Consider the following 22853-nt stretch of genomic DNA (forward strand, 5'->3'; position numbering starts at 1 on the left):
CTATGTATTCGAATACGCATGCCTATAGCAGTTTCTTCGACGTTTCAATGTATTTCTCAAGATGATATTCAGGTTGTTCACTTCCGTCCTTCGATGACTCCTTGAGTCCGTACCGTTACCAGCTGCATGCAGGTGTGTTCTGAGACGAGACGTGACGTCTGGCACATCGATAACTTTGCTATGCACAACTATTCATGGACAAGCGATGATGTTTCCACATTTGTTCTGCAGGATGTCAAAAGAGGAATGAATATTCAGGGATACGATGGGAACGATCGTTCGAAACAAAAATGTCTAGTAAGCATGGGGTCTAGAATGCTTACCTTCAGATCTATGAGAACGCCTTCACCTTTGATACTGTAAAACAAAACTCTTCTACTAGAAGCGTTTTGCTTTCCATATTTTGGAAGGAGATAATTTCGATCAAAACAAGAAAAATTGTCTAGGAAACATGGGCTCTAAAATACAAACTTTAAGAGCTGTGAAACCTTGTTCAGCAGACTTTTTTCGTTTCTGATGCTTGTCTTATTCCTGAATACTGACCATTCCTTCTGGGATACCCTGTAGCCTATATCTATTTTAAAATACAGTCTAGTTGGAACGATGTCTTTCTTCAATTGTCTGATGAAGGAATATGCTCATTACATTGCCTGTATTCTCCCTTTTTACACGAGTGTGATGGATTTCATTTCTTTGGGATCTCACAAAACGGGGTTGTTTTCGTGGAGGTCGACGAGGTGTATGCTTTTCTCCCGGTTCATTGTCTCGCGCATGAGTAGACCAACGACGTTTACACTAAGCTAAATGAGATACAAGAGACGTTTTGATGCTTGTACAATAACAGACTGGAGTCTGGCTCTCGGCGAAACAGCCCCGCGAAATACGTTTCACGTTGGGGACCACAATTGCAGTACACGAAATTATTCCGCAAAATATCTTGCTGGAAGCTGTTTCGCATAATGTCAGCACCTCTTTAGAAGAAAAAGTTCTTCTCTATGACCGAATAAAAGGCTATTTGTTTGATTTCCATGTAACTTTCGCTTCTTTTATTTTAGAAGTATCCACAATGACGATTTTGTGCGACAGAATATAAACACTCTTTTCTAAACACTACAATTGTGAAAACGCCTGGTGTATATCACGAAATGTGTCGAGAATAGGACATTATTGGTTGTACAGGATAAACCCATAGATAAAGATCAATCGCGACTCACAAGTGCAAAACGACCACAGAAAATCGGCACTCAGCTTGTGTTGAAAATAAAAGATGCTAAACCTGTACGGCAATCAAACGGGTAGCTTTCTATTAGTCGTTCGGATACACCTTATACTCTAAGAAGATAATAATAGTGATGTTAGTGACTAAGAAACGGCAGTAGAAACTGGTATGTTGGGTGTCAGAAATACGTATTCATTGTTTGAGAAGTGGTAATATGGACTAAAACAAAAGAAAACGACAACATCCAGTAACCATGGGCTTTAAAGTAGATACCGTAAGAGGTATGAGCACTTCTTCATCTTCGCTGGTGTGAAACAAATCTCTTCTACAGCAAGCTCATTCCTATTACGAATAATTACAGAATGCATTACACAAATGAGGACGCTTTCCTCCGTATTCCATGGATATTGCATGCAGTGGTGACCTGTTAGTGTTGCTACTGTAAACTGCATTCGCAGTTCTTGCTAAGTGCACCTCATATATACGTTCTAGTGGAACGAGTCAGTGTTTTAATAAGGTAGCGAAATGCTTTGGTTGTAGGTTTATCTTTACACCTACCAACATAAGTCTATTACTCCACAAGCAAAAAGGCAGATATGATCTGATATACATGAAATGTATTCGCAGTTTCGAATGTGGTCTACCATAAGCTGTATAATGGAATGACGACAATGATAATTTGTGCCAGACTGGGACACGAACCGAGATTTCCCACTTATCGCGAGCGGTCACATTACCATTTGGCTATCTGAGCACGATCGATGGTAAGTCGAACTTCCATATGTCGTCAACCATGTGCCCACAACCTGTACTCGTACATCCATTATTTACATTCCCGTACAGGGGAGTCGTTCTTCTCGAAAGTCTCTTGCCCAGTGTCGGCGGATAAGTACGTTGTTGCATTGCCTTTGTTAATCTGAATTACGATGTAAAGTTCCTTCGGACATCAATGAAGGCAACTGGGCAAGTGACTTCCAAGTAAAATGTTTCTCCTATACGGGAACACACGTGATAGATGTTCGAGTGCAGGTTTTGGACAACTGGTTGACGATGAATTGAAGCTGATGGTAGTCCATATTCGCAATTGCGAATACATTTCCAAGGAGCATGGAACTGAATAACGCAGGAAATGCAAAACGTATGGTCTGTTATGGTCTGGTAAATGTAAGAAAACGTTGAACCCCTGTATGTATGCTGTAAAACATCCAGAACGCAAAGTATTATCTTCATAATTACTCAACCGTCTGTCCAGCGACTAACACACTCCTCTTCCGTAGCTCCAACAACGGCGGACAGTGAGAGTTTTCGTACCACTCGTACTTCTGTTGTGGAGGAGAGAGTATTGAAATGACAGAAAAAAGTTTCTAGAACTAGTGTACGTAGAATTTCAGCTTCTGTCGGGGTTAGTCATCCTATAGTGTGAGCCATCCTGCAGGAACAGTCCTTCGGCCACAAGATCAGCCTGCCAGAATGCATTTCTGCCACTGATATTGTAAAGATTTGGTGATGATCAACATCACACAACAAAGATATTGTTCACAGACGGAGCTGATTTCACGTTAGATGAGATTGTCAATTACCTTAACCAAAATGGTAAGGTACCACCGCCGATTTTCAATCAGTGTATGTGTAGCGTTTATTGGTGATAAGCCAGCAGAACTTTACATACTACCGAACAGATTGAGTGCTACATGGTATCGTCAGTTCCTATCGAATGACATGCTTGTCCTGCTAGAGGAGTTACTACCCAGAAATGGAGATGCGTTTCATGTCTAATGGAAGAACAGCTCATTTTCACCGAAATTTTCGAGAACAGCACACACTCACATTTAATGGTCAATACATAAGCCGGGGAGGTCATGTACTTTGGCCAGCTAGTTCACTTGATCTTAGTCCCTTGGCTTTTCGGGTTTGCGGACAATTGAAATTTTTGGTATATGGAAGCCCCATAAATGACGCACAAAGACTACAGAAACGCATCATAAATGCCTGCAGTGCATCGTTTACAAACCTGCAGATTTTTACGGAGTACGTGATTCCCTAAGACGTCGGACAGAAGTATGCCTTTCTGTGTGCTCGTATTGAACACTTACTTCAGCGATGGCCGACAAATGCAGGTCACACGCAATAACGAGCTGAGTGCGTTAGAAACGCTCCTGTTTCACAGAAGTAGAATGATGTATTCCCTTTTGTGTACTCATTTGATTACTGCATTCTGTTGGTCGTTTGTAACAGCAAAGAGCTTGAAGTAGAAGAGGTGTGTTTCACAGAAGCCACAACGAACGAGTGCACAGTGCTCTTAAGGTATTCATTTTAGCGATCATGTTTACTGAACATTTTTGTCTTGTTTAGGCCTGACTACCATCCCCCTCCCCCACCCACAAGATATGGAATACTTTTTCTTAACATCCTGTATAAATTGACGAGAATATAGTTATAGGAATGGTTATGTAAGTAGTGCATATAATGGTGAAAATACACATTTCTGATATTTTCCAGAGGTCTCTGTGTTAACAATAGATCTTATGGCAATACCGGAGGCACTTGATGCGTTGAAACAGCAAGCGATGACACAATTATGATCCCGTCAGATTCAATTTGGTTCAAATGGCTCTGAGCACTATGGGACTTAACATCTGTGGTCATCAGTCCCCTAGAACTTAGAACTACTTAAACCTAACTAACCTAAGAACATCACACACAGCCATGCCCGAGGCAGGATTCGAACCTGCGACCGTAGCAGTCGCGCGGTTCCGGACTGAGCGCCTAGAACCGCTAGACCACCGCGGCCGGCAGATTCAATTTCTGCGTTAATGTTGTCAAAGAACCTTGTTGTCAGTAACGCAGACAATTACGTGGTAAATGAAACAGTAGATCGGATAGTGGAATTATATCGTCGTATTAAAAAGATAACTACAGCATGGGTGAAGAGCCACTGCTGTATACATGATTGCGATGGAGACAGCGCGCAACGGGATAACGAAATAGGACTTGGTCTCGCACGATGACCGACTGCAAATTAGAGCCAAATGGGATAACGTCCTGTAACAGAAGGGATGAGATAATACAAAAGGATTATTATATTTATTTATTTAACTTGATCTAATTAGGGTAATAAGACTCACTCTTACGGCTTCAAACTTACAGTACCTTTTATACATCATAATTACCTATGAAATAACAATACATTTCAAAATGGTGGTATTAAAATGATTTGAGTGTTTGTAGAGACAATGTGAGAAAATAACACTGACTATGGGCTAATGGAGTTAACACATGCAATACTTCTACTACTACTGCTACTGCCTTTACTATTACTAATAATAATGACAGTAATGACGCTGGTATTAATAATAATGACGGAGGCAGATATAAAAAGAAGTTATTGGTGTACAAAATACATGTTTTTTACATGAGTTTGGGAGAAATGAAATTTAAGGAGAATGCACGAGCTAAGACTCCTGGGAAACGAGGAAGATATGACCATTGCTGCTGTGGCTGGGCGGTTCTAGGCGCTTCATTCCGGAATCACGCCGCTGCTACGGTCGCAGGTTCGAATCCAGCCTCGGACATGGATGTGTGTGATGTCCTTAGGTTGGTTAGGTTTAAGTAGTTCTAAGTTCTAGGGGACTGATGACCTCAGATTTTAAGTCCCATAGTGCTTAGAGCCATTTTTTGTCATCAACTGTCTTCATTTCCGTAACATAATGTGGAAGGTTATTCCAGAGTCCCCCCCCCCCCTTCCCATGAATCATGGACCTTGCCGTTGGTGTGGAGGCTTGCGTGCCTCAGCGATACAGATGGCCGTACCGTAGGTGCAACCACAACGGAGGGGTATCTGCTGAGAGGCCAGACGAACGTGTGGTTCCTGAAGAGGGGCAGCAGCCTTTTCAGTAGTTGCAGGGGCAAGAGTCTGGATGATTGACTGATCTGGCCTTGTAACACTAACCAAAACGGCCTTGCTGTGCTGGTACTGCGAACGGCTGAAAGCAAGGGGAAACTACAGCCGTAATTTTTCCCGAGGGCATGCAGCTTTACTGTATCGTTAAATGATGATGGCGTCCTCTTGGGTAAAATATTCCGGAGGTAAAATAGTCCCTCATTCGGATCTCCGGGCGGGGACTACTCAAGTAGATGGCGTTATCAAGAGAAAGAAAACTGGCGTTCTGCGGATGTCAGATCCCTTAATCGGGCAGGTAGGTTAGAAAACTTAAAAAGGGAAATGGATAGGTTAAAGTTAGATATAGTGGGAATTAGCGAAGTTCGGTGGCAGGAGAAACAAGACTTCTGGTCAGGTGACTACAGGGTTATAAATACAAAATCAAATAGGGGTAATGCAGGGGTAGGTTTAATAAAGAATAAAAAAATAGGAGTGCGGGTAAGCTACTACAAACAGCATAGTGAACACATTATTGCGGCCAAGATAGACACGAAGCCCACACCTACTATAGTAGTACAAGTTTATATGCCAACTAGCTCTGCAGATGATGAAGAAATTGATGAAATGTATGATGAGATAAAAGAAATTATTCAATTAGTGAAGGGAGACGAAAATTTATTTGTCATGGGTGACTGGAATTCGAGAGTAGGAAATGGGAGAGAAAGAAACATATTAGTTGAATATCGATTGGGGGAAAGAAATGAAAGAGGAAGCCGTCTGGTAGAATTTTGCACAGAGCATAACTTAATCATAGCTAACACTTGGTTCAAGAATCATGAAAGAAGGTAGTACACGTGGAAGAATCCTGGAAATACTAGAAGGTATCAGATAGACTATATAATGGTAAGACAGAGATTTAGGAACCAGGTATTAAATTGTAAGACATTTCCAGGGGCAGATGTGGACTCTGAACACAATCTGTTGGTTATGAGCTGTAGATTAAAACTGAAGAAACAACGGAAAAGTGGGAATTTAAGGAGATGGGACCTGGACAAACTGATAAAACCAGCGGTTGTAGAGAGTTTCAGGGAGAGCATAAGGGAACAATTGACAGAAATGGGGGGGAAAAATACAGTAGAAGAAGAATGGGTAGCTCTGAGGGATGAAATAGTGAAGGCAGCAGAGGATCGAGTAGGTAATAAGACGAGGGCTAGTAGAAATCCTTGGGTAACAGAAGAAATATTGAATTTAATTGATGAAAGGAGAAAATACAAAAATGCAGTAAATGAAGCAGGCAAAAAGGAATACAAACGTCTCAAAAATGAAATCGACAGGAAGTGCAAAATGACTAAGCAGGGATGGCTACAGGACAAATGTAAGGATGTAGGGGCTTATCTCACTAGGGGTAAGATAGATACTGCCTACAGGAAAATTAAAGAGACCTTTGGAGAAAAGAGAACCACTTGCATGAATATCAAGAGCTCAGATGGAAACCCAGTTCTAAGCAAAGAAGGAGAAAGCAGAAATGTGGAAGAAGTATATAGAGGGTCTATACAAGGGCGACGTACTTGGGGACAATATTCTGGAAATGGAAGAAAATGTAGATGAAGACGAAGTGGGAGATACAATATTGCGTGAAGAGTTTGACAGAGCACTGAAAGACCTGAGTCGAAACAAGGCCCCGGGAGTAGACAACATTCCTTTAGAACTACTGACGGCCTTGGGAGAACCAGTCCTGACAAAACTCTACCATCTGGTGAGCAAGGTGTATGAGACATGCGAAATACCCTCAGACTTCAAGAAGATATAATAATTCCAATCCCAAAGAAAGCAGGTGTCGACAGATGTGAAAATTACCGAACTATCAGTTTAATAAGACACAGCTGCAAAATACTAACACGAATTCTTTACAGACGAATGGAAAAACTAGTAGAAGCCAAGCTTGGGGAAGATCAGTTTGGATTCCGTAGAAATATTGGAATACGTGAGGCAATACTGACCCTTTCTTAGAAGAAAGGTTTAGGAAAAGCAATCCTACGTTTCTAGCTTTTGTAGACTTAGAGAAAGCGTTTGACAATGTTGACTGGAATCCTCTCTTTCAAATTCTGAAGGTGGCAGTGGTAAAATACAGGTAGCGAAAGGCTATTTACCATTTGTACAGAAACCAGATGGCAGTTATAAGAGTCGAGGGACATGAAAGGGAAGCAGCGGTTGGGGAGGGAGTGAGACATGGTTGTAGCCTCTCCCCAATGTTGTTCAATCTGTATATTGAGCAAGCAGTGAAGGAAACAAAAGAAAAATTCGGAGTAGGTATTAAAATCCATGGAAAAGAAATAAAAACTTTGGGGTTCGCCGATGACATTGTAATTCTGTCATAGACAGCAAAGGACTTGGAAGAGCAGTTGAACGGAATGGACACTGTCTTGAAAGGAGAATATAAGATGAACATCAACAAAAGCAAAACGAGGATAATGGAATGTAGTCGAATTAAGTCTGGTGATGTTGAGGGAATTAGATTAGGAAATGAGACACTTAAAGTAGTAAAGGAGTTTTGCTATTCGGGGAGCAAAATAACTGATGATGGTCGAAGTAGAGAGGATATCAAATGTAGACTGGCAATGGCAAGGAAAGCCTTTCTGAAGAAGAGAAATTTGTTGGCATCGAGTATAGATTTAAGTGTCAGGAAGTCGTTTCTGAAAGTATTTGTATGGAGTGTAGCCACGTATGGAAGTGAAATATCGACGATAAATAGTTTGAACAAGAAGAGAATAGAAGCTTTCGAAATGTAGTGCTATAGAAGAATGCTGATGATTAGATGGGTAGATCACATAACTAATGAGGAGGTATTGAATAGAATTGGGGAGAAGAGGAGTTTGTGGCACAACTTGACAAGAAGATGGGACCGGTTGGTAGGACTTGTTCTGAGGCATCGAGGGATCACAAATTTAGCATTGGAGGGCAGCGTGGAGGGTAAAAATCGTAGAGGGAGATGGTTCAAATGGCTGTGAGCACTATGGGACTTAACATCTATGGTCATCAGTCCCCTAGAACTTAGAACTACTTAAACGTAACTAACCTAAGGACAGCACACAATACCCAGTCATCACGAGACAGAGAAAATCCCTGACCCCGCCGGGAATCGAACCCGGGAATCCGGGCGTGGGAAGCGAGAACGCTACCGCACGACCACGAGATGCGGGCGTAGAGGGAGACCAAGAGATGAATACATTAAGCAGATTCAGAAGGATGTAGGTTGCAGTAAGTACTGGGAGATGAAGAAGCTTGCACAGGATAGAGTAGCATAGAGAGCTGCATCAAACCATTCTCAGGGCTGAGACCACAACAACAAAAAACAATTCCAGAGTCGGGTTTGTGCTACTGAGGAGGACTTCGAAAAAGTGACTGAACGGTGGTTCAAATGGCTGTAAGCACTATGGGACCTAACATCCGAGGTCATCAGTCTCCTAGACTTAGAACTACTTAAACCTAACTAACACAAGGCCATCACACACTTCCATGCCCGATGCAGGACTCGAACCTGCGACCGTAGCAGCAGCGCCTGAACGATGGGGTGGGACTTTGCTCTGATACGAACCGGTGTTCCTGCCATGTTGTTCAGACAAGAGCGTTATGTTTGAGGACAGGTATAAGGATACTGTACGTTGATAAGAAGATGGATGGTATGAAAAACTCTGCACTTGTCTGCAGGATGACTGCGTGCATATGATGGTGAAATATGATGAAAGAGTCGAACGTCACAGACATAACAAACACAGACATTCATAAACAGTTTTGTGAGAAAGATCTTGCAGTATAACATCTCTGTAATCTATAACTGGATGTATAAGTGCTTGTATAAGTTTCTTTTTTAGGCCAAGAGGGACGACATTCTTGTGGGACATGGAGAGATGTTCATGTCTTCTTGCACATTGCAATTATGTGCTCAGCCCAATTTATATTTTCAACTGTTATTGCTTCTAGACTCTTTGCTGAGGCAGGCTTGATATTTATCCAGCTTAGGATTAAAGATGCTAGGGACTCCTGACATTTTGGGCTAATGAACCTAGAATGACCAACCACTACCGCTTGGATTTTGGATAGGTCGAGTTTGAACCCTACATACAGCGCTCATTTTGGTACTGCACAAGGGTGGGTATAGAGATTCTCGAAGGCTGTCTTCAGGTTTATTGGTTTTACACTTAGATACAACCGAAGGTCATCAGAGCACGTGTGGTATTCACAGTAAGCCAAAACTGATGGCAAGTGTTTACATACAATGGAAAGACCTAATACTGATCCCTGGGGGATGTCTGATACTATATGCCTGCATTTTCACTTCATGAGGCCAGACATGAGGCATTGCTGGCGAGACATCAAGCATAAGCGAAACCGTTGCACTGCACTTTGCGAGAAATTTAAGCTTCTAACTTCGTAAGTAAAATTTCGTAGTCTGCAGTGTCAAAGGCTTTGCTGAAATCTAAGAAGAATGTGGTAGTCAAATTTTGTGCGACCATGGGAAGTTTCAGGTCCTCTGTTACATTTGTTAAGGGTTCTGTTGTGCTGGGATATTTACAGAAACCTGACTAGTATTCGTCTAGATACTTTTAGTTACGTAGTTTGTTAGCTGGTCTGGGACTATATATTCTAAGGCCTTGGACAGTGGAGGAAGAATGCAAAGAGGTCGGTACACAGATGTTGCTGTGGCAATGTTCTTTCCAGGTAGTGGCCTAATTAGTCCCTTTTTCCAGACCTCAAGGAAAATACTTGTGGTTAAGAAGTACGCGGCTCGTGTTCATTCCGTTTATTGTTTGTCATCTTCTCTTACCGTAGTGCAGCCTCGTTTTCTTGTTCTATTTACTGGCGTCACTGACTTCCTGCCAAACCTGCCCGTGAGTGGCAGCAGCAGAGCTTATCGATAAGTGTCCTGTCGTACTGTCTGTGGAGAAACCGATAGTACTTCCTGGTCGTCGTGTGTCTGGAAGTCAGTGGGGCACGGAGCAGCAGTCGGGACGCAGCAGCAGCAGTGAAGTCGGGGACGGAGCGCCAATGAGGTGCGGACAGCCAGTGCTCGCCGACCGCTGGCGACATCCACGAACTGTCCGACGGAAGGAGATTGGAGCGGGACGACCGTTGGTTGGTCGTTCGGTTGGCCGTCACATGGGGCGACGTGTGTTTGGTCTTTTGACCGTTTCTGGGCCTCGTCACTGGGTCATCTTGCCGGACGTGGGTCGGTTCCTTCCTCGTGCAGAGATGTCGTGGCCAATGGACAAGAGTTACCTCTGCATGGATGCGTCCGAGCCAGTGTGCCCGGGTCGCCTTGTCTCTGAGTTCTTAACGGACAAATGGAGCTGAGTCGGGTTGGAGCTGCAGTGAGCTTCGGACAGCCAAGACTCACTCGACCGTTGCCGACACACGTAACTTGAGTGGGTAACCTGGGTTGGTCGTTCGGTCGGTCGTCTCATCGACGACGTGTATCTGGTCGCTGACAGCTTGTGGACACTGTGTGTCGAATTGATTCATCCTTGTTGTTCCACAGTGATTGCTTTTACGATTGTTCGAGTTCTTGTACAAGTGTGTTTACGTGGAACCGTGTGTAGATTCTGTGATTTCCACTGAGTAGATGAATGCTGTCAGCGTACTGGAGTTGTCAGTCCGTCGGTTAAAATAGAGCAGCGAATATGTCGGTGGAAGGGAATTGATTAGGCTGTTGGTTGGTTCTTCAGCCGTCTCTACGTCGTGATGCCAACCGATTATTTAGTGTTACGCTTGTCTGTATGTCTCACTAACTGTGCTTAGAGTTTCCTCCCCAGGCCGGCCCTTGGAAGACTTCTGATCACCACTGTTTGTTGTTTGTGATTGTCATTTTATTTGGTCGCAGGTACTGTCCCAGGCCTTCAGCCGTGTAGTAATGTTGTCTGTTTTACGTTTAGTATATGGCCTTCAGCCAAACTTCATGACAACTGTTTTAAGATTAGACCTTCAGCCGTGTTTCATTTAAAATTCTTATTGCTCTGTATTTAGGCCTTTAGCAGCGTTTGTTTCAGAATCTGTGGCTTTAATATGTAAATCCTTGTGTGTAAGTTATCTCTTTAATTATTTGGAATTCTTGAAACCGCCTTCAGCCGTGTTTGTAAAAATGTATCTTAAGGTTGTCTTTAATTATTCTTGAGTAATTGTTTGGGCCTTCAGCCAACAAGATACTTCAAGTTTTCTCAAGATGTTTTTCTGTTGTACTGTGTAAAAGCTTATGTTTAAAGTCTCTCTTTTAGCATGTAAAAAATTTATTGTGTTTTCAGCCGAAGAATTAACTTGAATTTACTTTGATATGGCCTTTAGTCGAAGTTTGTAAATGCTTGGCTTTTAAAGAATTTCCATAGCTGATCTGAAATATTATTTCGGCCTTTAGCCGAGAAGATTGCAATTTTACTTAAGTAAGGCCTTCGACCTTTTTAGAAGGAATCATTGAAACTTATTTTGGAGAAGTTACTTGGGCCTTCAGCCGTGAATTGGTCTTTGTTGTTTTAAAGAGAAAACTGTGCATTGGTTCGAAGAATAAAGTTGTGTGTGTTTTGTATAACTAAAACTAACTGACCTTGGCCCCTTTACACAACCTGATCCGTCCTGTCGTGCGAAACCAGATTTCAAAATGTAAACGACTGATAAATGCGCAACAGCAGAAGTAAGCAGCTGTTAGGCTTCTTGTTTAGAAAGAATAAATGGAAACCAACAAAGCTCCAGTAAAAATGTATTTAGTTACAGTTATTACTGGATGCAGACTGGAGTGACAGCAAGGAGATGAACGTATATGTTCAGAAAAACCACATAATAGCAGTAACAAGGAAAGTAAATTAAAGCTTTGTTTTAGTTTGTCTCACATATATTTTTATTTTTAGTGCTAGCCAAGTGACCTTGTAGTCAATTTGACAGTAACTACTTGCTGATACACATGCTTAATTGGTTAAGAAATATTCAATACAAATTTTCAGTAACAAGTTGATTCATCGAATCTTGCCAAGAATTCTCATCTTCACTTAAAACATACGGATTCGAACATGTTATTGGTTTAGTGTCAGAATCAAGAAAATGCACTGTACAACAGTACGCTTTAGTAGACTTCCGCATTAGGCCATTTATTGGCCTTTATGAACCCTGACACCTAACTTTAGCTTGACCTGCCAATATGTTTTCTGCATTGATATATTTCAACTTTATTCGGAGTCATTCTGGAACACTTCATTCAGGTGCTCGTTTCGTCCTCTGTATTACACTTTATCGTAGATCTTTCCTCATTTATGATTCTGTTCATATACTTATATCCTACTATGGCGTCTAAAAACTTTATTTCTGTACTGTGAATGGGTCTCTTCTGTTTTTTTGATCGAAGATAGTGGTTCACCTCCCCATAGCAATCTTGGAGTAGCATCTGTCTTGTAACATTTTATTGCAGTTGCTTTTCACTTTCTAACTATCTGTTCATTGTTGTACACATCAGGTGAATTCGTTTACCTTATTTCAACATCGTTATTATAGTCTTAAAGCCAGGTGCTCACAGGAATGGCTTTACCTGATCAAATATCCTATTATTAACATTACGTTTATTCCTTATGAATATTTTTACCTTCTGTGCCATTGTTTCAATCCTATTAGTTGGTACAGGCAATATAAATTACAAATTTTGTTGACGTAATATATTGCTCTTTATGGTTCATCTAAAAATTGGCGTGAAGTTGTCAGCATGAAGAATTCAACTTCTGTGAGTTGTAAGTATAACGCCTGTGTTAATTACCAAGTCCGGTTCGTATATGGTATCGTCAGTATAACTACTGAATTTGCCATTATCTAAACAACATCATGGTCTTACATTTCTGTTTATTGGTATAGTGTCTGCCGATTCGATATCAACATTGTATCTGATTATTTCCCGGAACTCTTGTGCAGTGACATTGTAAAACCTCCCCTCAAAGTCCGCGAAATCTAAAGGTTTCCTCTGACTTCCAATAAGCGGATGTAAAATTATTATTGTATCATCCTAGGACAATCTTTTCTGAAATATTTTTGCCGCACCAAAAAGATTTGGTATTCTTTTGTTTTCACCGTACTGCTAAAAATTCTAGCGTATGATTCGCAAGGAACATCACTTACACATCTCCAGTTATTACAATCAGTTTTTCTATCTTTCTTGCACTTCGCTGTTAGTTATTTCATAGAAACCACCTCAGTCTATCACATGACATGGGCTACGGGATTATCTCTGGTAATGAAAACATCATCGACTGAAAGTAATCGATCATCATTCTTACGGTGCAACGTTGAGATGTAAATGTTATCTAATTTAACACCTCCCTCTTTTCTTTTAAAATTTTTACAATGTTTCTAAATCTCAATAACCTCTCTACACATGATTGCATGAAAATGCAATGGTTTCCATACGACTCTCATCCCCCTGAATTTTATTTCATGATCACCCCCCTGGTAAATAAGTTCCGTTACAGCCGATTTACCCGTATGTCGCAGGCGGAAATTCCTGTTGTGTTCGACCTGGTGGGTGTTAACTCTTCTTTTCGTGGTACCAACATAAACAGGTCCACAACTGCAAGGAATTTATATAGACCCGGTGTTGCCAAAGCATGCCGCATATCTTCAAATGGCTTGGCTCTGAGCACTATGAGACTTAACTTCTAAGGTCATCAGTCGCCTAGAACTTAGAACTAATTAAACCTAACTAACCTAAGGACATCACACACATCCATGCCCGAGGCAGGATTCGAGCCTGCGACGGTAGCAGCCGCGTAATTCCGAACTGGAGCGCCTAGTACCGCTCGTCCACGGCGGCCGGCCACTATTGTAGAACGAAAAGCAGTGCTAACGGCATTTCGGTTAAACACAAGAGGAACTGCCGCCTGGGATGTATGGATAAATCGGCCATATGGAAAAAGTTTAACATGAGGAAATAAAATTCCGTGACGCGAGCGCCATATCTAAAACATCGCATCATCATGCGCGCATGTAAAGAGAGGCTATTGCTACTTATACTCACCGTAATAATTTTAACAGAAAAGAGGAAGATGTTAAGTTAGGCAAAAGTTGGACGTCAGCGTTGTACTGTAAGAATGACGGCCGAATACTTTCAATCGAGAATGTTAGTAACACCTCTACACTGACCATGTATTTAGGGTGGACAGCAATGTGCGGCTGTTTGCTGATGATGCTGTGGTGTAAGGGAAGGTGTCGTCGTTGAGTCACTGTAGGAGGATACAAGATGACTTGGACAGGGTTTGTGATTGGTGTAAAGAATGGCAGCTAACTCTAAATATAGATAAATGTAAATTAATGCAGATGCATAGGAAAAACAATCCCGTAATGCTGGTATACTCCATTAGTAGTGTAGCGCTTGACACAGTCACGTCGATTAAATATTTGGACGTAACATTGCAGAGCGATATGAAGTGGGACAAGCATGTAATGGCAGTTGTGGGGAAGGCGGATAGTCGTCTTCGGTTCTTTGGTAGAATTTTGGGAAGATGTGGTTCATCTGTAAAGGAGACCGCTTATAAAACACTAATACGACCTATTCTTGAGTAGTGCTCGAGCGTTTGGGATCCCTATCTGATCGGATTGAGGAAGGACATAGAAGCAATTCAGAGGCGGGGTACTAGATTTGTTACTGGTAGGGTTGACCATCACGCGAGTGTTACGGAAATGCTTCAGGAACTCGGGTGGGAGTCTCTGGAGGAAAGGAGGCGTTCTTTTCGTGAATCACTACTGAGGAAGTTTAGAGAACCAGCATTTGACGCTGACTGCAGTACAATTTTGCTGCCACCAACTTATATTTCGCGGAAAGACCACAAAGATAAGATAAGAGAGATTAGGGCTCATACAGAGGCATATAGGCAGTCATTTTTCCCTCGTTCTGTTTGGGAGTGGAACAGGGAGAGAAGATGATAGTTGTGGTACGAGGTACCCTCAGCCACGCACCGTATGGTGGATTGCGGAGTATGTATGTAGATGTAGATATTCGGCGTCCCCTTGAGCTCCGGTTGCATTTCGCCCATTTTACCTCTCAAAATGTCTCCCGCAGTTGGAGAGAAACGTTAAGAGAAAGTTTTACACATCGACCACGACCAGTTAGCCCGGAAGTTTGAAGTGAAGCTTACGTTGTATGGGTATAATTATTAGTTTTCATTCTGTTTTACAAAGTTCGAGCGAAACACTTTCTGTGATGGTGAACCAGCTAGCAACGACAAGCCATCGGACCGCATCGTTGCTTTCAACCACACTCTTCGAGTCTGCCAGCGCTCTCACACACTGCGTGGCCGAATACCCGAGGCACGAGTCCGCACGGGAGGTAGGCGGACGGGCAGAAGCAGAGGCACGCGAGCAGGTGGCAGATGGGAGACGCCGCTGCTGCTGCCTCCAATACCAGCGAGTCGCTGCACGGGGTGGGGCGGGGGGTGGGAAGAGGCGCGGGCGAGATAGGCTTACCACGCGAGGCGCGGATTGTTTGTGAGGACGTGTGCGCCGATGGGAAGCTATTACAGGGCCTATCGGCGCGATGGTCGGATGATTTGTGGTAATGAGGCGGGAATGAAGCCGCCGTGCCAGGCACCGCGCCATCGACGCTCCGGGGGCGGAAATGGCCCGCAGGAATCTCGCGTTGTTACGCGCGCCGTATAATGTATCCGGCCTGAGATCGCCAAAGGCGGCGCTCCTGATCTACTCGCTACCCCATCTCACCCCCACGCACAACAGCATCGACTCCGCGTTTATAGCGGGAGGTCCACACGTCTGCCTCCTTCTTCTTCTGATTCCCTTTACAAGTGTTGAGAGGTAACAGGTACTGATGTTGTTGGTATCGGGATGGTGAACAGCTGGGGTGTTAAGGATAAATAAAAACTGCCTCCAGGGAAATTTGCGCCCATATACAGATTTGAGAAATTTGCGCCCATACACAAATACACTACTGGCCATTAAAATTTCTACACCACGAAGATGTGCTACAGACGCGAAATTTAAGCCACAGGAAGAAGATGCTGTGATATGCAAGTGATTAGCTTTTCAGAGCATTCACACAAGGTTGCGCCGGTGGCGACACCTACAACGTGTTGACATGGGGAAAGTTTCCAACCGATTTCTCATACACAAACAGCAGTTGACCGGCATTGCGTGGTGAAACGTTGTTGTGATGACTCGTGTTAGGAGGAGAAATGCGTACCATCACGTTTCCGACTTTGATGAAGGTCGGATTCTAGCCTAGCGCGATTGCGGTTTATTGTATCGCGACATTGCAGCTCGCGTTGGACAAGATCCAATGACTGTTAGCAGAATATGAAATCAGTGGGTTCAGGAGGGTAATACGGAACGCCGTGCTGGATCCCAAAGGCCTAGTATCACTAGTAGTCGAGATGATAGGCATCTTATCCGCACGGCTGTAACGGATCGTTCAGCAACGTCTCGATCCCTGAGTCAACAGATGGGGACGTTCGCAAGACAACAACCATCTGAGCGAACAGTTCGACGACGTTTGCAGCAGCATGGACTATCAGCTCGGAGACCATGGCTACGGTTACCCTTGACGCTGCATCACAGACAGGAGCGCCTACGATGGTGTTCTCAACGACGAACCTGGGTGTACGAATGGCAAAACGTCATTCTTTTCGGATGAATCCAGGTTCTGTTTACACCATCATGATGGTCGCATCCGTTTTTGCCGACATCGCGGAGAACGCACATTGGAAGCGTGTATTCGTCATCGCCATACTGGCGTATCACCTTTCGCGATGGTATGGGGTACTATTGGTTACACGTCTCGCTCACCTCTTGTTCACATTGACGGCACTTTGAACAGTGGACGTTACATTTAAGATGTGTTACTACCCTTGGCTCTACATTCGATCCCTGCGAAACGCTACATTTCAGCAGGATAATGCACGACCACATGTTGCAGGTCTTGTACAAGCCTTTCTGGATACAGAAAATGTTCGACTGCTGCCCTGGCCAGCACATTCTCCAGATCTCTCACCAACTGGAAACGTCTGGTCATTGGTGGCCAAGCAACTGGCTCGTCACAATACGCCAGTCACTACTGTTGATGAACTGTGGTATCGTGTTGAAGCTGCATGGGCAGCTGTACCTGTACACACCATCCAATCTCTGTTTGACTCAATGCCCAGCCGTATCAAGGCCGTTATTACGGCCAGAGGTACCGCATGCTCTGTCCTAATATGACGAATATTTATGTTATGTATTGTCACCTTAAAATTTTTTTATATTACCTAAGTTATTTTATGACGCATGTTCTGAACTTTTAAGAAATGTCTTAATGTACAATTTCGTAGTTCTCATATATCTTCCACTTGGCAATAATGACACTGATATTGCAGAATTCTGATTTCTCAGGATCTATGCACCCAAATTGCGTGAAAATGTAATCACATGTCAGTTCTAGTATAATATATTTGTCCAATGAATACCCGTTTATCATCTGCATTTCTTCTTGGTGTAGCAATTTTAATGGCCAGTAGTGTATATGCAATTTGCGTCCAGTATTCTTGGAAACTCCCTCCTCACTATGTCACGGGCTACCTGATCCCTTAGAGTCATCGTCTACGAGAAATGCATAGTGCGCCCTGAATGAGTTGCTGTGCAACCCTTGTACGTGCTGCGTTGACGTCACGATTCAGTTAATCAAGAAGGTAAACACCCCGCTGCAGGAAGAAGATCGCTACCAATGCTCGACATAACGTTCTACGATACGGCCCCTTACGTAGGCATATTGCTCTGGTTCTGGTTGTGTTAATGTTTAAATCTACCTTTTCGTTCTTTTATGACGCATGCTCTGTCCTAATATGACGAATAATTATGTTATGTTTTGTCACCTTAAAATTTTTTTTATATTACCTAAGTTATTTTATGACGCATATTCTGAACTTTTAAGAAATGTCTTAATGTACAATTTCGTAGTTCTCATATATCTTCCACTTGGCAATAATGACACTGATATGCAGAATTATAAATAAAATTGTTTCATGTTTTGAAGTCGCAAATACATCATGTTGATGATTTGTTGGTTTGGGCGCTTTATAGCAAAGTCTTTAGGGGTCGCATATAGAGGACGCGCGCATAAACCCCTAAGAGTGAGAGGGAAAGCGATGTACAGCTTGTGTCATCAGCATACATGCATAATTAGATAAATTACATGTACCGTACGCTGATTCATGGTTGTGGACCATAAACTATTTTGTGTTTGTTTTAAAGCGGACCACCACATTAGCCGAATGGTTATCGTAGCAGCCCTCAATACGGAATGATCCAGGTTTACTCTGAGGAAGGATCCACTCAGCTCGGTGAAGCCAAATGAGGACGTGCTTTTTTAGAGATGCAGCGACCTCACCAGGGAACAATAGCAGCACAAGGCATTGGCGACTTGTTGATTACAGCCGGCCGCGGTGGTCTAGTGGTTCTAGGCGCGCAGTCCGGAACCGCGGGACTGCTACGGTCGCAGGTTCGAATCCTGCCTCGGGCATGGGTGTGTGTGATGTCCTTATGTTAGTTAGGTTTAAGTATTTCTAAGTTCTAGGGGACTGATGACCACAGAAGTTAAGTCCCATAGTGCTCAGAGCCATTTGAACCATTTTGTTGATTACATGTCCCACAATCATAAACCGCTCCTCATACACCTACTGATGTGCAATAATAACATTTACAAGCGTCGACGTCCTACACTACGTACACCAAATCGTCAATCCGCTGCAGGTTTCTTTCCTATTCCACGCACGCACTGATCAGGGAAAAATGATTGTCTACAAACGCCTCTATTTTTTGTCTAATATCCCACGTCTCCCTCTTTCGGTCCTTCTCAACCTCCCCCTCTCTCCTTCCATCTCCTCCTCGCCATATTTGTGTCCACCTCCTCATTCCCCTCTTTGTCCGCCCATCTCCTCCTCCCCCTTCTCTCTTCACCTTGTCACCTCCACCCCAATAGCTGATTCTTCCACTCATAGGATTTCTTTCCAGATAGTAAGTTATATGTGTAATGAATTTGGTTAAAATCAATCGAGGTCTTTGGGAGGAGCCTTTTAGTCGTGTCTTTGCACCCAGCGTACCGCCCAAGCCGTTCTCTTCTGCTAGCTTAATGGAGTGTGCAAGTTGTCTCTGGCATGCTATTGGTACTTGAAGCACTTGTTAAAGGATGATATGGAACTGTGTGGTACAAATCAGTTTTTTCGAAGAATGTGTTAGGAACGTAATGCAACCATAGCCATCATCTTGAGTGTTGGCGTATCTAGGCACTACCTGTCTTGGTAAGGAATGTTGACGTGCATTGGCTCAATGTAAACAATCCACAATATTGCAAAGGTCCAGTTAACTTCAGACTACCCGATATCTAAAGTATCATGTAAACTAAAGTGTACTGCTATGCCTCACACTAGAACACTAAGAAGCTGTAACAACTCTACTAGACTTGCCACTGTATGCATATTGTCACTCGCTACCTCAGTGGTGTGAATAAATGAGTGATATTTGCTTTATATTTTTATAGAACAATCAACTCGCAATAGCAATAATACATATGCATTTTTATAATCTAAATCTTTTTCTTAATCCCTGAGTAATAAGCTTGTTTGTAGGAGCTAATCCTAATTCGATAATATTTATGATTGACGATATTGAGGCGAATAATGTCCTGGTTTTTGAAAATATGGGGCGTTCAGTACACAAGGGAACCAAATAACAATAAGATAGTTTTGAGAAACTTTCCAGAATAACTAATCACAGGAAAAAGTTTACACCATTTTAAAATGTTTGAATGATAGAAGATATTTTGTGTAATGTATTCTCATATTGGATAAGGGTAAATTTGAGCGCTGTTACATTCCACCTTGAATAGAGAAGGAAATCGTCTTTATTCTAGTCTTCAGGTTTCATTCTTTGAATTTAATAGTCACAATTTTATTCCCCATGTCTCCTTACAACAAATATTTACAAAGACCAAATCAAGCAATTCAGATTCCAAGAAAACTGTATTCTCTTTTGTCTGCTCATTCTTCGAGAGCTATGGAAGCTCTTGTGACAGTATCCATGGTAGGTTCTTGAAAACTTGGTGACGCACTGTTGTATAGTATAACAGTAAGTTCTCACTGTTCTCGTTCTTAGCTTTAGTTACTGGCATACGTTTGGTATACGGAGAGCTCTGCTGGATGCCACAAAAGTTTGATATGGTATGAGCAGACTTCTTTCGTAAGCAAAAATCCTCAAATTGCATATCACGATTCGGGGTCTGCTTAAAAATCAGGGTAAAAGGAGATTCTATTTCATAATGTAACCGCCTCGTAGACAGACAGTTGTTACCATAACCATCACAATTTTTTTCTGTTTCTTACTGCATTCTCCAAATTTATGGAGGACAAGAACTCTGAGAATTTCGTTTCTGTCACCTCATATCTGAGGAACGTTTTCTTTCCTTATCTCAACGATACCCATTCAATCATTTGGTGTGTGAATATGCGAAATTTTCGTACTATTTTTCTGCATTAAATCGAAATTTCTATCACTATGTAAGTAATGATCTAATGATCAGTGACGGTGACTTCAAGTTCAGATTCTGACATAACTTCCAGACAAACAATGACATTTTAATTTTCCTGTTTCGGCCACAACAAGAGTCTGAGTATAAGATTGTTTTATTATGTGTAGGGGCTACACACCTTTACAGATTTGACTACAATTCTTAGTAAAGATATGAAGTTAACATCTTTAGGATTCCCAGAAATTTTCTCTAAGACCTCATAATCAGACCTGACTATATAAAACCGAAAGTACACATTTTACCCAGTGTAATAATTAGGTTTCCAGAAGGAATGAAATATGTTTCCTCTCTTCTTCGTCTTTAAGTAGACTGTGGCAGTACAACTTCCAGCAAGGGGCGTTAACAGGAAGGATTTTAGCTGGAACTCTTACGTCCTTCGTTTAATATACTCCTGCACACATTTCCGCTGCAGTTGCGTAATACACCTCTTTCCCTTCTCAGGATGTCTGTTCTCTGCTGCATCTTGACTGCCGATGTTATTGTCAGCTGCTGCAAAAGTACCAATTTCCCCAGTAGCTGTATCATCTCCTGCGTTAAAAGAAAAATGTGCTGATATAAAATACTCGTACAATGACGGTGAAGGTATTATAAATATTGATATCATACATTTAAGCTTAATAGCCGATTCAAGTTATTAGCTTCTTAGATTATTATCAAATGATAAATTTACAAAGTCATTAATAGCTTTCCTGAGCTAGAACACTGATATTCTGATAAGTTACCTTCCATATCTTTAGATGAATCGCTCATGATCATCAATACACTTTAATCAGAGCTCAAGCACTGACAAAAAAAAAAAAAACATGGAAACTGGCACAATGGACATCTTGTCATTGTGCTCCGACCAAAAGACTTCTTCCCTCAATGCTCAACAGTGTTGAAATATTTTGTACTCTGGAAGCTGTTTCGTAAATACAGTAGTATTTAGAAATGGAATAAGTCCAAAATGATCAAAAGTGGACTTGATTCAATCGTGCTCTGAATGCCCCATATGTTTCTTCTGCTTTACTATAACGGTTCCATATAATACCTATAGCATCTTGCTTGAGGCCTTTGTTAAGAATCTCCACGAAGTTTATAGCGAAATAATTAAAACTAAAAGGGTACAAAATACAGTTTATGAGCTTTTCTCAGACTTGATTGTCTGGAATGTTTATTTGCACCAGTCAGCTTCCACGTGTTCCTTCTGCCCCAGCATACAAATTGACGAACACTGATAACGACAGAGCAGCAGCTGTTTCTTAAGGTAGGGTCGAACCATACAACACATTCCATTGTTGTAAATAACAGCTTGTAGTCTGGTAGTACCAAGTTCTTTGGCCACATTAGATTAAAAGTTTCTAATAGATAAATGCGAGGGCACTGTATAAAACTGATAGAGTGGTTACCAGTGAAACTTTTCACTTATTGGCTTTTGATTTTATACGTACGTTTGTTATATGTCTTTACAATTAGAACTCACAGAGGTGTCCAGACACCACCACAAAAGTATCACTGGTCTGTCCACTCGTAAACGCTAATCTGGACGCAGCACGTATGCATCCACCTCCGAACACTATTTTGGATGTAACTTGGGTAGGCTGACTTTCGAATACCATTCTGGAGGTAAAGTGGGCGCATACACCTCTGGTTGCTACCCTGGACCTATCCCATATACTGCGTGGGCCACGTGACACAAAATAGTGAAACAGGGCTAGGCATTTATAATTATACTGCATCTACAAGTAAATGTAAACGGCATCATCAGTAGTAAAATCATGATCATGTGACCAGGAATGTCACCGTCTTGCTTTTCTAGAGTCTCTCTAACATAGCGGATGTCTGGGATGTTCTGGGGTGTTGGGAAGTTCTGCGATGAATTAGATGGTACACCTCGAAGTGTTTTTTGTATGATGCCTGTAGCCTTCACAAAACGGAAATACATTTGCATTTATCTCTGGAATCAAGACAGTTGCGCAGTTCACGCACGATGTGCAAGAAAGTGGACTTGCTCACCATAAATATAGAACATATGAGATGAGACAAGCGTGCTAGGGGACGCTGGTTACCCGCTGCAAGCAATGTGCAGACGAACTAGGTGAAGTTAGATTCTTTTATACCAGTAAAAGATCTAAAACTGTGTTTTCCTTTGTGGTAGAGGGTCGAAAATTTGGGAATAAATCCACAAT

This window comes from Schistocerca cancellata, chromosome 3, assembly GCF_023864275.1.
Source record: "Schistocerca cancellata isolate TAMUIC-IGC-003103 chromosome 3, iqSchCanc2.1, whole genome shotgun sequence".
NCBI lineage: Eukaryota > Metazoa > Arthropoda > Insecta > Orthoptera > Acrididae > Schistocerca > Schistocerca cancellata.